Source organism: Anomaloglossus baeobatrachus, chromosome 2 (genome assembly GCF_048569485.1).
Source record: "Anomaloglossus baeobatrachus isolate aAnoBae1 chromosome 2, aAnoBae1.hap1, whole genome shotgun sequence".
In the NCBI taxonomy this organism is placed as follows: Eukaryota; Metazoa; Chordata; class Amphibia; order Anura; family Aromobatidae; genus Anomaloglossus; species Anomaloglossus baeobatrachus.
In genome coordinates, this window is record NC_134354.1 from 616,988,573 (window position 1) to 617,001,900 (window position 13,328).

Genomic DNA, 13,328 nt, shown 5'->3' on the forward strand with positions numbered 1-13,328 from the left:
ACAATGTTTTCACGTAAAATCTTTCATGTAATCTCCAAAAGTAACATACACCAGCTCTATCTCACTATTGGGTATGTGCCCTTAACATTTCCGCCATGAAAATTCATTTTGGCGTCATTTTTGAAGGTTTTTTGGTGAATCCGTAAAAATGGCATAAAACGTGGACAAAATTGTTCACAGCTGTGACTTTTGAGTGATAAATGCTTCAAGGGGTCTTCCCCATGCTGTTGCCATGTCATTTGAGCACTCTTCTGAGACTTTTGTGACATTTTTAGGGTTTCTTCATGCTGCCGGGGGTCATTTCATAAAAATACTCGGGTCTCCCATAGGATAACATTGGGCTCGGTGCTCGGGCCGAGTACACGAGTATCTTGGGATGCTCTGCCCGAGCCTCGAGCACCCGAGCTTTTTAGTACTCGCTCATCACTATTGCTCATCACTAGTTTTAATATGCCCTAGTTTTAATATGCGTTAAGTTAGCGCCCTATTAAACTTTCATAATATACATCCTAGTGCTACCTAGGAGAAAAAAAAAGGAATGGAAATGTTTTCAGAAGTATTCTAATATAAACCACAAGCATTTGGCAAGTCATTTTTGTGTGCATTGCTATTTCATAATCCATCAGGAAGTTAAAACTGCTAGTGCTTTGTTAGTACGGAATTTGTTATGAAAATTACATACTGATGATTTGATTACCTCTCTGAATTTATATTGATAAATTACTGACTTATATTTAGTAATTTATATTTCTAAATATACTGATTGCTATATAGATTGCTCTTTACTTCTATATGCTCTTGCATTATACTTATTTACTACTACTGAGTAAATGATCATCTTGTGCTATCCTTCGTTATAAACTACTGATGGTTAAGTCCAGTGTCATATATTTATATATAATACTAAAATGCATTTCATGCTTTTTTTATTTGATTATCATCTGTTCTACAATAAAACAAGCAAAAAAAAACCACTAGGCAATAAAAGAGAGGACAAAATAAAAAATGAAGTGGTAGGTGGGTTTAAATTCGTCACATTTTATTGGAAGGTGGATAAATGAACTCTGGGGTCATTAGATCAGTGAATAAGAACCACAACAATGAAAATAAATGTGCCCACAAACATTCAGGAATTAGCATTTCTTAATGTAAACATGGTAAAATGGAGGGAAACCTAAAATGTAAATTACCAGAAGTCAAGCAGGGGAAATGGAAGAACGTGTGGCCTTGATAATAGGGTAACATATCAATGTAGTTGGTCAGACTAGATTAAACTGACTGTAAATCTTTGATATCTGTTTTGTGGAGGTCAACTAACCACTGTGTAGAGATACAGCAAGGCACTTCCAGCACTGCAATCTAACATGAATTAAAGGGAACTTGTCACCAGATTTGGTTACTATAAGCTGCGGCTACCACCAGAGGGCTCTTATAGACAGCATTCTAGCATGCTGTATATAAGAGCCCAGGCCGCTGAATAGAACATAAAAATGACTACCCACTTCTATGCCTATAGCTGCCGCCATTCTCAAGTTAATGGCGGTGGGCAGGATATGGGTGGACACACTGTATAATACTCACCTACATGGTCAATGCGGTGCAGATGGGTCAGATGAGTGTCTCCATTCTCCGGTACCAGCACTTCCTCTTTCGTCCATCTTTGTCCTTCTTCTTCGGAAGCTGGGATGCATGATGCATCCTACGTCATGCACACAGGCGAGTATTGAGGCAGGAGCAGGCGCACTTTGATCTCCCCTGAGCCGGGCAGATCAAAGCATTGTAGTGCGCATGAGCAGGACCTCAATGCTCACCTGTGGGCATGACGTAGGATACATCATGCCCACAGGCTTCAGAAGAAGGAGGACAAAGATGGCCGAAAGAGAAGTCGCCGCACACGGAGAACTGAGACACCCATCTGACCCATCTGTACTGCACCGACCGTTTTGGTGAGTATTATAAAGTCATTTTTACGCTCAACACAGCAGCCTGGGATCTTATATACAGTATGTTAGAATGCCGTATATAAGAGCCCAGTAGTGGTGGCTGCAACTTATAGTCACCATTCTGGTGACAGGTTCCCTTTAAACACATGCTAAGGCCAGTGTTAAACAGGAGTATGAGAAATTGAGTTTAAGATTGAAAATTAAAACAAATTTCTTCTATATATTAATCTTTGTGATATCGGTGAGTCCACTCTTTTTGAAATTGTGACATCCGAGTGCATCTGTTTTTATGCATCATTATTTTTAAAAAAATGGGATCAAATACAGTTTGGTAGGTTAAAATTGGCAATTTATGAAAAAAATCAGATGCTACACTTGAAATCCATTTTCTTTTTTGTGTAGCCATAAACTTGTATGGGTGAGTCTCATTTGAGATATTAATTAACCCTTTAATGACCGCGTGCAATAATATTACGTCCTAGCGGTCATAGTGTTAATGCCCGCGGTCTGCCAGTGGCAGCAGCGGGAGATCGGCACACATCTCAGCTTATTTTTACAGCTGAGATGTGTGCCTGTCAGGCAAAAGCAGAATCGTTATCTGCCCGTGCTGTTTAACCCCTTTAAATGGCGCTGTCAATATGTGACAGCGCCATTATAACGGCATCGGCGGTAAACATTTACTCACCAGCCAATACCGGAAGTCACATGATGTGATAATGTGACTTCCGGTGGTTGTCATGGTAGCACAGGGTCATGTGATGATTCCTGTAGCTCACATGATTTACTTTCAGTTTCACCTGGCCCGGAGCTGGGTGAAACATAAAATGAGTATATCTGCTGTTTACAGCTGTATAGCTGTGATCAGCAGATATCGCAGAGTGATCAGATTGCTGATCCATATAGCCCCCTAGGGAAACTAGTTAAATAGAAAAAAAGTTTTAAAAAATTAAAAAAATAAAAAACCTAAAAGTTCAAATCACCCACGTTTCGCCCCATTGAAAATTAAAGGGTTAAAAAAATAGAAAATATACACATATTTGGTATCGCCGCATTCAGAAGTGCCAATCTATCAAAATACAAAATAAATCAATGTAATTGGTAAATGGCGTAGTGGTAAAAAATCCAATCGCCAAAATTACATTTTTTTTAGTCGTCACGAATTTTGTGCTAAATGTAATAACAGGCTATATATGTATATATATATATATATATATATATATATATATATATATATATACAAAAGCAAAAAAAACAAGGGGAAATAATTGTGGACGTATACCATGCTATAATTGAATAAAAGCATAGTGCATATATAAACATAAGGTACTTAGTAAACACTGTTTTTGATCGAAAAATGCATAAAGCTATCTCACCAATGACAAGGTGTACCCAGTTGGGATAGTACCTACACTCTCTAATATTAAAACCTTACGATCGGTCAAAATAGGCCTCAATGTGAATAAGGGCTGAGAGTTACCGGGTCCCAACAAGACACATAGCCATGGGATGCATGGAATGAAATGCCCAGCTCACTGAGAGGAAGGGCCACACCATATTTGTACTAAATATAAAAGACTACATAAAAACAAAAAAGTGAGCCGGAGTCTGAGATTGTATACATAGAGCTTATACACTCATTTTCACACTGGCCATAAGACAAAGAAAAAACAAGGGGGAAAAATTGTGGACGTATACCCTGCTATAACTGAATAAAAGCATAATGCATATAAATGTAGGGTACTTAGTAACACTGTTTTTTATAAAAAAAAAAAAAAAAAAGCATAAAGCCGTCCCACCGTGACAAGGTGTATGCAGTTTGCACAGAACCTACACTCTCTATTATTAAAACCTTACCAAGGATCAAAATAGGCCTCAATGTGGATAAGGGCTACTGTCATATACAATATACTTATAAAATTGAGGTACTTAGCACATAAATTGGAGCAAAGAGTGTGCTGCTGCATTTTATGATTTGTAATCATTTGAACTATATATTGTATCCTAGTTTTTCCTTAACATAAAGAGTGCTTGGAAAATTTATGCAAAACTTCAAATATTCCCTACTTTCCTGTTAAAATATAAATAAATTATATAAAATATCTAATTTAAATAACTACATTCATTGTATTCAAAACTCTATTACTCTTCCAAAAATATTCATTCCATTCTTATGAATACATATTTTGTAAACTATCATTAATTATTTAGATTTCATTCTTGCATTTTATTATAAATTTGCAGCAGAGCAAATAATTTAGAGCACATAAAAACCAAGTTGGCTCTTGTTCTTATTGTCCCTGCTATTTAGAAATAAAATAAATGAATAAGATTCCTAGGCTATGAATATCAGTGTTTCAGCATAACTTTCCTTAGAGAAAGGTGTTATAAAATCTAGAGGCCCTCAGCAGAGAACGGAAGAAATAACTGTGAGGTCGTGCCATTCAACAAATAAAAATATGTCACCTGCAAAAGGTTTCTATTATGTCTCTATCATGAAAGCCAAAGATTCATAGTTCAAGAAAGCCTCAGGCAAGATGAACTGGTGCACAATCTTTCATGTATCTGCAAAAAAACAAAATCATCATTCTTCATTGATATTATAGAATTTCCTCTTATAATGTGAAGCATGGTTCTTCGAGCCATTATATTGTTTGCTGCATTGCCTTCTGCTTCATTCAATGTTTAAAGTAATAAATTACAAAAAAGGTATACCGAAATTCACTGGATACTTATTCTTCCCATATTCTACTATTGTTAGTGAGGTACATATGTTTAACTAACAAACATTATTCTAATTTTAGAAAGCGTAAATGACACTGACCCAAATACTTTGAAGGCAAATAATTATATTGAAGGACATTACTGCATAATAGCATTAAAATTAAATACAAAATACAAAAGCAATTAATTATTAGAAAAATAAGTGTTAAATAAAAATAGCTATTGAATATTAAATAACGCTATAAAAAATGATACCATTATATATGTACATAATATGCAGTTATATACAGTATGTATCTAGAAATAGCTGAGAAGAGATATTGGCAGTCAAAAATTTTTCACTAGAGAACAGGTATGCCTGAGTACAAAAACTATTGACATATCTGCTGTCCAATTTATTTTATATACGATTTTTACAGTTGGAGCTCGCTCACACCATTATATTTTGTGTCTGAGTGCGATCTGATAAAACATCAGATCACAATGGGACCAATGTTATTCCATAGGGCGCTCACATCTCAGATTTTTTCCCTTGACAGAGCTAATCTTAGGAGAAAATTGCAGCATGGATGAATTTGATCCAATATTCATTTGAGCACAGTCTGATTTCCACGCACTGAAATAATGGAGAAGGAGAAACTTTTTTCTTTATCTGAATGAAAATTCATATGTCACGCGTATGGACCGCTACCCAGGGACAGGGGCTTCTCTGACCCTGTAAGCTAGAGAACTCTGACTTGCCCTCAAGCCATGGATCCACTTGAAGGTAGCAAGGTGTGACCCTCCAACCTGTCTTTTCTCCTACATGGACCCTGTTCTAGAGATCCCCTACCTGTTCAACGGGACAACTTACAGGGAACAGCACAAAAAATAAAATAAAGAGAAACAACAAAATAGCGTCACTTCTGCAAACTTCACCTTGTTTGCAGAAGGCTACGGGAACTAGGATATAACACAACCAAACACACAGGCTGTTTCTATCAACTGTGGAAAGAAAATAACCAGACCTTTTAAAGGTCCAGACTAATAATAATAATAATAATAATAAATAATAACTTAGAGCACCTGAGGGAGTGCCTCTCAGCAGACTTGAAAAAGAAGCATTAACCCCTCAGATGCTAAAAGGAAAAGATTCGCTGGAAAGAAACCAGCATGACAGTATAGCATGGCAGCAGTCAATTGACAGACAGCAGTAAACAGATATTGTTCTTCAGTCCGTGACTTTATAAAATAAAATGTTAATTTCATTTTTTAGCAGCAAAAAAAAATTAAATAAATAAATATATATATATATATACAGTGGGTACAGAGAGACGGAAAGTATTCAGACCCCTTTATGTTTTTTACTTTTTTTAATTTACCACATGGGTTCAATGAAAAAAGTTATTTTTTATTCTCATTAATGTACACTCAGCACCCCATCTTGACAGACAAAAACAGAAGTGTAGAAATTTCTGCAAATTTAATAAACAAGAAAAACTGAAATATCACATGGTCATAAGTATTCAGACCCTTTGCTCAGTATTGAGTAGAAACACCCTTTTGAGCTAGTTAAGCCATGAGTCTTCTTGGGAATGATGAAACACATTTTTTCACACCTGGATTTGGGCATCCTCTGCCATTGTTCCTTGTAGATCCTCTCCAGTTCCATCATGTTGGATGGTGAACATTGGGGAACAGCTATTTTCAGGTCTCTCCAGAGATGCTCACTTGGGTTTAGGTCAGGGCTCTGGCTAGGCCAGTTAACAATGGTCACATAGTTGTTCTGCAGCCACTCCTTTGTTATTTTAGCTGTGGTGAACCTTTGGCCAAGTCTGAGGTCCAGAGCACTCTGGAAGAGCTTTTCTTCCAGGATATCTTTGTACTTGGCCGCATTCATCTTTCCTTCAATTGCAACCGGTCATCCTGTCCCTGCAGCTGAAAAACACCCCCATACCATGATGCTGCCACCACCATGTTTCACTGTTGGGATTGTATTGGCCAGGTGATGAGCAGTGCCTGGTTTTCTCCACACATACCATTTAGAATTATCACAAAAAGTTCTATCTTCATTTCATCAGACCAAAGAATCTTATTTCTCATAGTCTGGGAGTCTTTCATGTGTTTTTTTTTAAAACTCTATGCAGACTTTCACATCTCTTGCACTGAGGAGAGGCTTCTGTTGGGCCACTCTGCAATAAAGGCCCAACTGGTGGAGGGCTGCAGTGATAGTTAACTTTATGGACCTTTCTCCCATCTCCCTCCTGCATCACTGGAGCTCAGCCACAATGATGTGGGAGTTCTTCTTTACCTCTATTACCAAGGCTTTTCTGCCACGATTGCTCAGTTTGGCTGGACGGCCAGGTCTAGGAAAGGTTCTGGTGGTCACAAACTTTTTCCATTTAAGGACTAGGGAGGCCACTGTGCTTTTAGGAATCTTGAGTACTGCAGACATTCTTTTGTAATCTTGGCCAGATCTGTGCCTTACCACAGTTCTGTCTCTGAGCTCTTTGGGCAGTTCCTTTGCCCTCATGATTCTCATTTAGTCTGACATGCACTGTGAGTTGCGAGGTCTTATATAGACATTTGTGTGCCTTTTAAAATCAAATTGTATCAGTTTAATTAAACACAGATGAACTCCAATGAAGAAGTGGAACCATCTCAAGGAGGATCACAAGGAAATGGACAGCATATGACGTAAATATGAGTGTCTGAGCAAAGGGTCTGAATACTTATGACCATGTAATATTTCAGTTTTTCTTGTTTATTACATTTGGAAAAATGTCTACATTTCTGTTTTCTTCTGTCAAGATGCCTTGCAGAGTTTACATTAATGAGAAAAAAAATGAAATTTTTTGAGTTTACCAAATGACTGCAATGAAACAAAGAGTGGAAAATTTAAAGGGGTCTGAATACATTCCGTGCGAACGGTATATATAAATAATAGGGAACAAAGTTGTTTTTCTGTTTTGGAAAATAATTCTTCAGTCATACAGAGTCTGCAGAGTTTTAGCAAAAGACTGGGCATATTTAAACATATTTTCTGCTTGACTGCATTGTTTGCATTTTACTACTTATTTACTTTACTACTTACTACCTACTACTTTACTACTTTATTTACTACTATATTGTATTTTTCAGACTATAAGGCACTCCTTACCATAGCTTTAGAGAGTAGGAAAAAAGAAAAAAAACTATTAATTAAAACTTCACTTTTGGTGTAAAGGGCTCATAAACATGGCTCACAGAGGGCATTACGCACCTTTGACACGTCCGTGAAAAACGTGCGTGATTTTCACGGACGTGTGAAAGAGGCCTAAAGGATACTCAAATATAGTTCAGCATTGAGAGCACCATTGTCCCTGGTCAAGTATCCAATGCCTTTGGCTGTGAGACAATCATATATCATCAGGCTTCTTCCACCAAGCTTGACACTTTCTTCAATTTCTGGTAGCCCTTTTTCCATTGTTTCTTCCAGATCCGTTTGAACCCATCAGAGCCTAGTCTTTTGACTTTCATCTTATTGCTTCAAATCACCCATTTACAATCTTTCACTGTCCAGTTTTTGTAGTTCTTTGCAAACTTGAGCTGATGCTGCCCGTGGTAATATTGAAGTTTAGGCTTCTTCAGCTTTTTTGGCCACCATTCCAGACTTGTGTAATGTGCATCATACAGTGCTTGTATGGCCATCTGTGATCTCACTATTACGAAGCATATGAGACACCTCCACTGCTGTGTCTGTCACACCAGAATTGATAGACTTTGTGATGAGCTGAATTGTTGACTCTGTTATTTTGCCTGGGCAATCACTTCTTGCCTTTTGAATGGTTGGAATCACTTAATTTATATTCTTCCAACTGTCATGCAGTTTGGCATTTTTCTTGGCTGAGAGACCGCTATCGAAGAGACGAATGATGCTGATTCTCTTTTCTTGGGAAATTTTCTTCATGGCTGCTCCTTTATTCAAAGAAGTGACCTTTCACTTGGTAATCAACCTAATAACACTATGTACTATTAGGGAATATGAGACCAGTTTGTAACTCGTAGTGTTCACAAAGAAAATTTTTCAAACACCAGGAACAAAACAGTAGCAATGCAGTAACATGACAAGAATCCACATAATTAATCATATGCTAAATAGTTGCAAGTCAAATTTATGTATGAGATGGTGAAGATGATTGTCTATAAAATTAAGTAAGACCCAAAGATGTAGTGGATGGTGAGATATGGAGCCTGAAAGTCAAAATTTCAAAACAGCACTACACTTTTGTTTGTCACTGTATTATGATGGGTATTTTTACACTGGAAAGCTGACAACACAGCCTTCACCCTCCCCCAGCTTGACGCCAATCTAGCTACTCTCTGGCAGGAAGGGTGAAGTACAGGATGTCACTTTAGCAGAAATGGCTACGCACAGAGTACTGTTTGGCCAAGTATGCTAACTGTGATATCACTGGGTTAGTGCATAAACAAATTAAATGTGCAGTGCTAGACAAGCTCGAAGAATTAGGTGACCTAACAGCCTTGCATGACTGCTAGGGGAATAGCCCGGTGAGGCATATGCCTTTTTGCACCCTTACCCAGTGTGCCCTTTTGGCAGTAGCATGCATTTTTGTTGTGTACAGTCAAGTGATGTATTGAAAGAAGTAACTGGATTTTCACATGCTTGTGTTTAGAAATTATACATTTTTGGGGAGTATAAAGAGCTTTGCACTTTGCTAAATGAAGACCTATAGCAAAAACAGGCTGTCCAAAAATTATTCTTTAATCAAGGAAACAAAGCAGGTGCACTATACGGTTTTGAATTTGAAGAAATAATAAAATCTTAAATTAAAGTACAGAAAATTATCTTATTTTCAGGGTAAGCAACTGGTTTCAGAAATCAAAACATTATTAGACAGTTAAAAATGATTTTTATTAAACTTTCCAAAAATTTTAGCAATCAAAACAGGAGTACTATACTGAACCTGAACAAATTATGCTTTGTACAAAGCAAGCCTTTCAGAAATTAGCACTATTTTCAGAGTTGTTTTTTAAAGGTACATAAACATGACTACATTTGACAGCATAAGAAGTTGTGGATATCACTGTCAAGGGAGAAATTTAGGTGAAGATAGCTAATGGTATCTTCGTTCAGGATATCAGAGGCCGGTGCCATATTAGCTGTATGTACAGATATAGTAAATAACTCAGAAGCAATGATCACAAAAGCTGTGTTCACTCTTTGAGCCAGCGTCACCCCCTGAACTTGTGTATTGGAAAAAACTCAATTATACAGAATGCATCATTGACCTTGAAACTAGAACAGAGAGTCTAGGGAGTATTCAGCTCCCTAATTTTCCCAGTATACTATAAAATAGTGTGTGAAACCACTGATAAGGCCTTTGCTCATCATCATGAAGACTTTCATTGTTTAACATTCTGGCTTCATTATCTTTGATTAACCCCTTACTGAAGATACAACCTAGAATCATATTTTGGCGTCTGTGCTATTGCCATATAGACACACAGATAAGTATGCAATGACATCTACATTTTGATTATTTACATACACAGATATTCTTATTACGTTTGAACAAACAATTTATAGCTTACGCTACCTTCACATCACTATTTAAAACAGTGGGCAGCCTGGAGTTGTGTGACTGGCATGGCTGTGACATTACTGACATGAGTAGCATACTAAGTAGTTAAGACTGGCAGGCAAGGAGATGTGTGGCAATTTTGGATGAGCAATGGCAGTTCCAGAAACTGCTGTACAATCTAGACATAGGAAACACATTTGAACAGTCGGAAAGTGTGTCCTTCATTACAGTCAGTCATGCCAAATTTATTTTGATAAATGATAAATTTTTCCTTCTTTTGACAGCTAACATGGTCCACTTTGGTGTGAAAAATTCACCAGCTTCACTGACAAATCACTGGAGGCTAAACATGACTGTACTCCCATTGAAAACTAGTCCAGTTCTTGACACTGATCCAATTTTTGACCAATAAATCCATGGGACTGGATTTCATGTTATTTGGGGCTAAGAAAGGTCAACGTTGATACAACTGAACTTGTCTGTCTAGATGGTGCATTTGTGTTTGCTGAAGTGTGCCAGGCTGTTGCCATGAAGAAAAACCATCTGGTCGATTATGTCAAATATTCTCTGATAACACCCACTTCAGTGCCCATCCCCCTTATTTTCATTTCTGTCAGTAAGAGGCACCGCACCTTTGTTTCAAGTGGTTCAGGACAGTGACCTGGCAGTCCTATATAAAGGACCAATTAAGCATGTTTTTTAATTTCAGCACTGGAGTGATGCTACTAACATACGTTCTCTGCACCTCGTAGTATATTTAGCATTAATTACTGTCTTAATCTCTTCCTTGTGTCACTTTTGTCCCACACTGCCATTCTGTGACCCCAAATTCTGACTGACCGGAAGTCAGATGAAAGAGTTAAAAGCTCTCAGTGCAATTATTTGGTAGCCTTGCTATGGCTCTTATTGCATTAAATTGAAGGGAACCAATCACGTGCAATATGCACCCAGAACCATGAGCAATTCTGAATGCATATCCATAGGTGCTGCCTAACTGTCCCAGACTATAGTAGCATAGGTAAACATATGTTTAGAAAAAGTATTTCTAAAGATCCTAAATGATCTGCTAATGAGCGCAGAGACTAGTCACAAGGGCGTTAGGTCTAAAGCGCATGACCGAAACTTCTGATCATGTGCACTAACTGGTGTGTGAATCTGTAGCAATGGACAGGTACGCGTTTCACCGCTCATGATGACGCTAGCAGTGGGCATTGAATAGCATGTTAGCACTGTGGGCATACAACATGCTAAGAGGGCAGAATGAGCGCAGAAAAGATTGCCCTTGCGACTAGTCCCTGACCTTATTAACGTATCATAAAAGATCTTTAGAAATACAAGTTCTAAAGATCCCTTTATCTATGCTACTATATTTATATACAGTATAATATACTATATATTTATCTATGCTACTATAGGCTGGAACAGTTAGGCAGGGATTAGAAATATGCACCCAGAACTGCTCGTAGTGCTGGGTGCATATTGCATAGGAAGTTTGGACATTCAAATTGCCCAGAAAACACTGGAATGATCCCACAGGTCACAAACTGCTGTAGACTGAGCAGAGTGGCACCTAGTAGATGAAAATGCATCTTTAAAGTATGAGACTAGTTGCAGAGACCTTACATTTGTGGCACTTCTCCAGCGCTGCATTAAAAAAACAAAGAAATGGGGCTTTAATTTCTGAGGGCTTTTTGTTCTGCACAGTTAAAGGGAACCAATCATCAGGATTTTATAAGGTAATCATTTAATTATAAGTCTAAGGTCTAAGAGCCATATGATCGAAACTCGCCTGGTGTGCAGTTTAAGAACATTTGGATTTTTCCTGAGTCCGAGATGGAATATTTTTGGGGCTTATCTTTATTACAAGAAAAATATTCTTTGTATTTTAAAAAAGGTTTTTCATTAAAGCTGTGTTTTTATGGAAATGTGAAGCTGGATAAATCCTTTATTCACCTATGCCTCAGACGCTGAACAGCAGCGGGATCTCATGCTTCAACACCGCCAGGAATGCGAACGTCTTGGAGTGAGCTGGATATTTGTTTCTTTACACTTACATAAATAATGTGCCTGTTAGTGCCAGTATAGCACTGGCTTTACCTTGTATACGAAAATCCTGGTGATTGGGTTCCTTTAAGGTGAAATCCTTGCTTCTTTATGTGGGTCCTGTGGGGCACTCGTATCTATTTTATCCCTTGAACCTCTACACTGATGACAATTAAGAACTTATCTGGCTAAGTTTTGTGCTATCTTCTCCTATATTACTTTTTGAATTCCTATTAACTGTTAACCTTTTTTCTGACTATTCTATGCTGATATTATAACTTTGCTGTTTTCATGGCTCTGCCCACGGCCTGTTTCCTAACCATTTTTTGTCTGATGAGACCATACCTTTGCTGCCCTCTCTGTCCTGAACTGGACCCCCTGGATGTCTCTCACCTCCAGTTTGGTCCTCTAGACAGCAACCCTTTATGGAAGCAATGCAATGAACCCCATTGTAAGACTAAATCCCAGCAGAGTAGTTAAATGGTGAAAGCTGGGCGGCTGCTGTTGCATTTGCTACTTGTGTCTCTAAGGCTATGTGCAAACTTTGCTTTTTTACCTGCTTTTCCACTGCTTTTTCTACTGCAGCGTTTTCATGCCAAAATGCTTGCGTTATGCTTTTCAAGAAAAGTTAATGGGACATTGAGCTTTCTTGTGCTCACTATGCTGTTCAAAACGCTGCGTTTAATTTTCATAAATTTGGGCAAAAACTCAGCGTTTAAAGAAGCAACATGTCAATTGTTTTTGCCATTTTGGCTGCATTTCCCATCCATTCAATTTAATACAAAACTGCAGCATTTCTAAAAGCACCGGAAAAGCACTAAAAACTTATGAGAACCGCCAGGTGCGCATAGGCTACTTTCTTTGCATTTTACATGCATTTTTAAAGCCAAAAGCACTGTCTTTTCTGCCAGAGGATGCTTTTTGAACTGCAACTACCTCGACGCAAAGTGCACACATAGCCTATCACTAGCATAGGTGGGGAACATTGTGTGCATTTGATCAGACATGTAGATCAGCATCCCAAATTAAAATACAACTGACATGGGAAATCTGATTT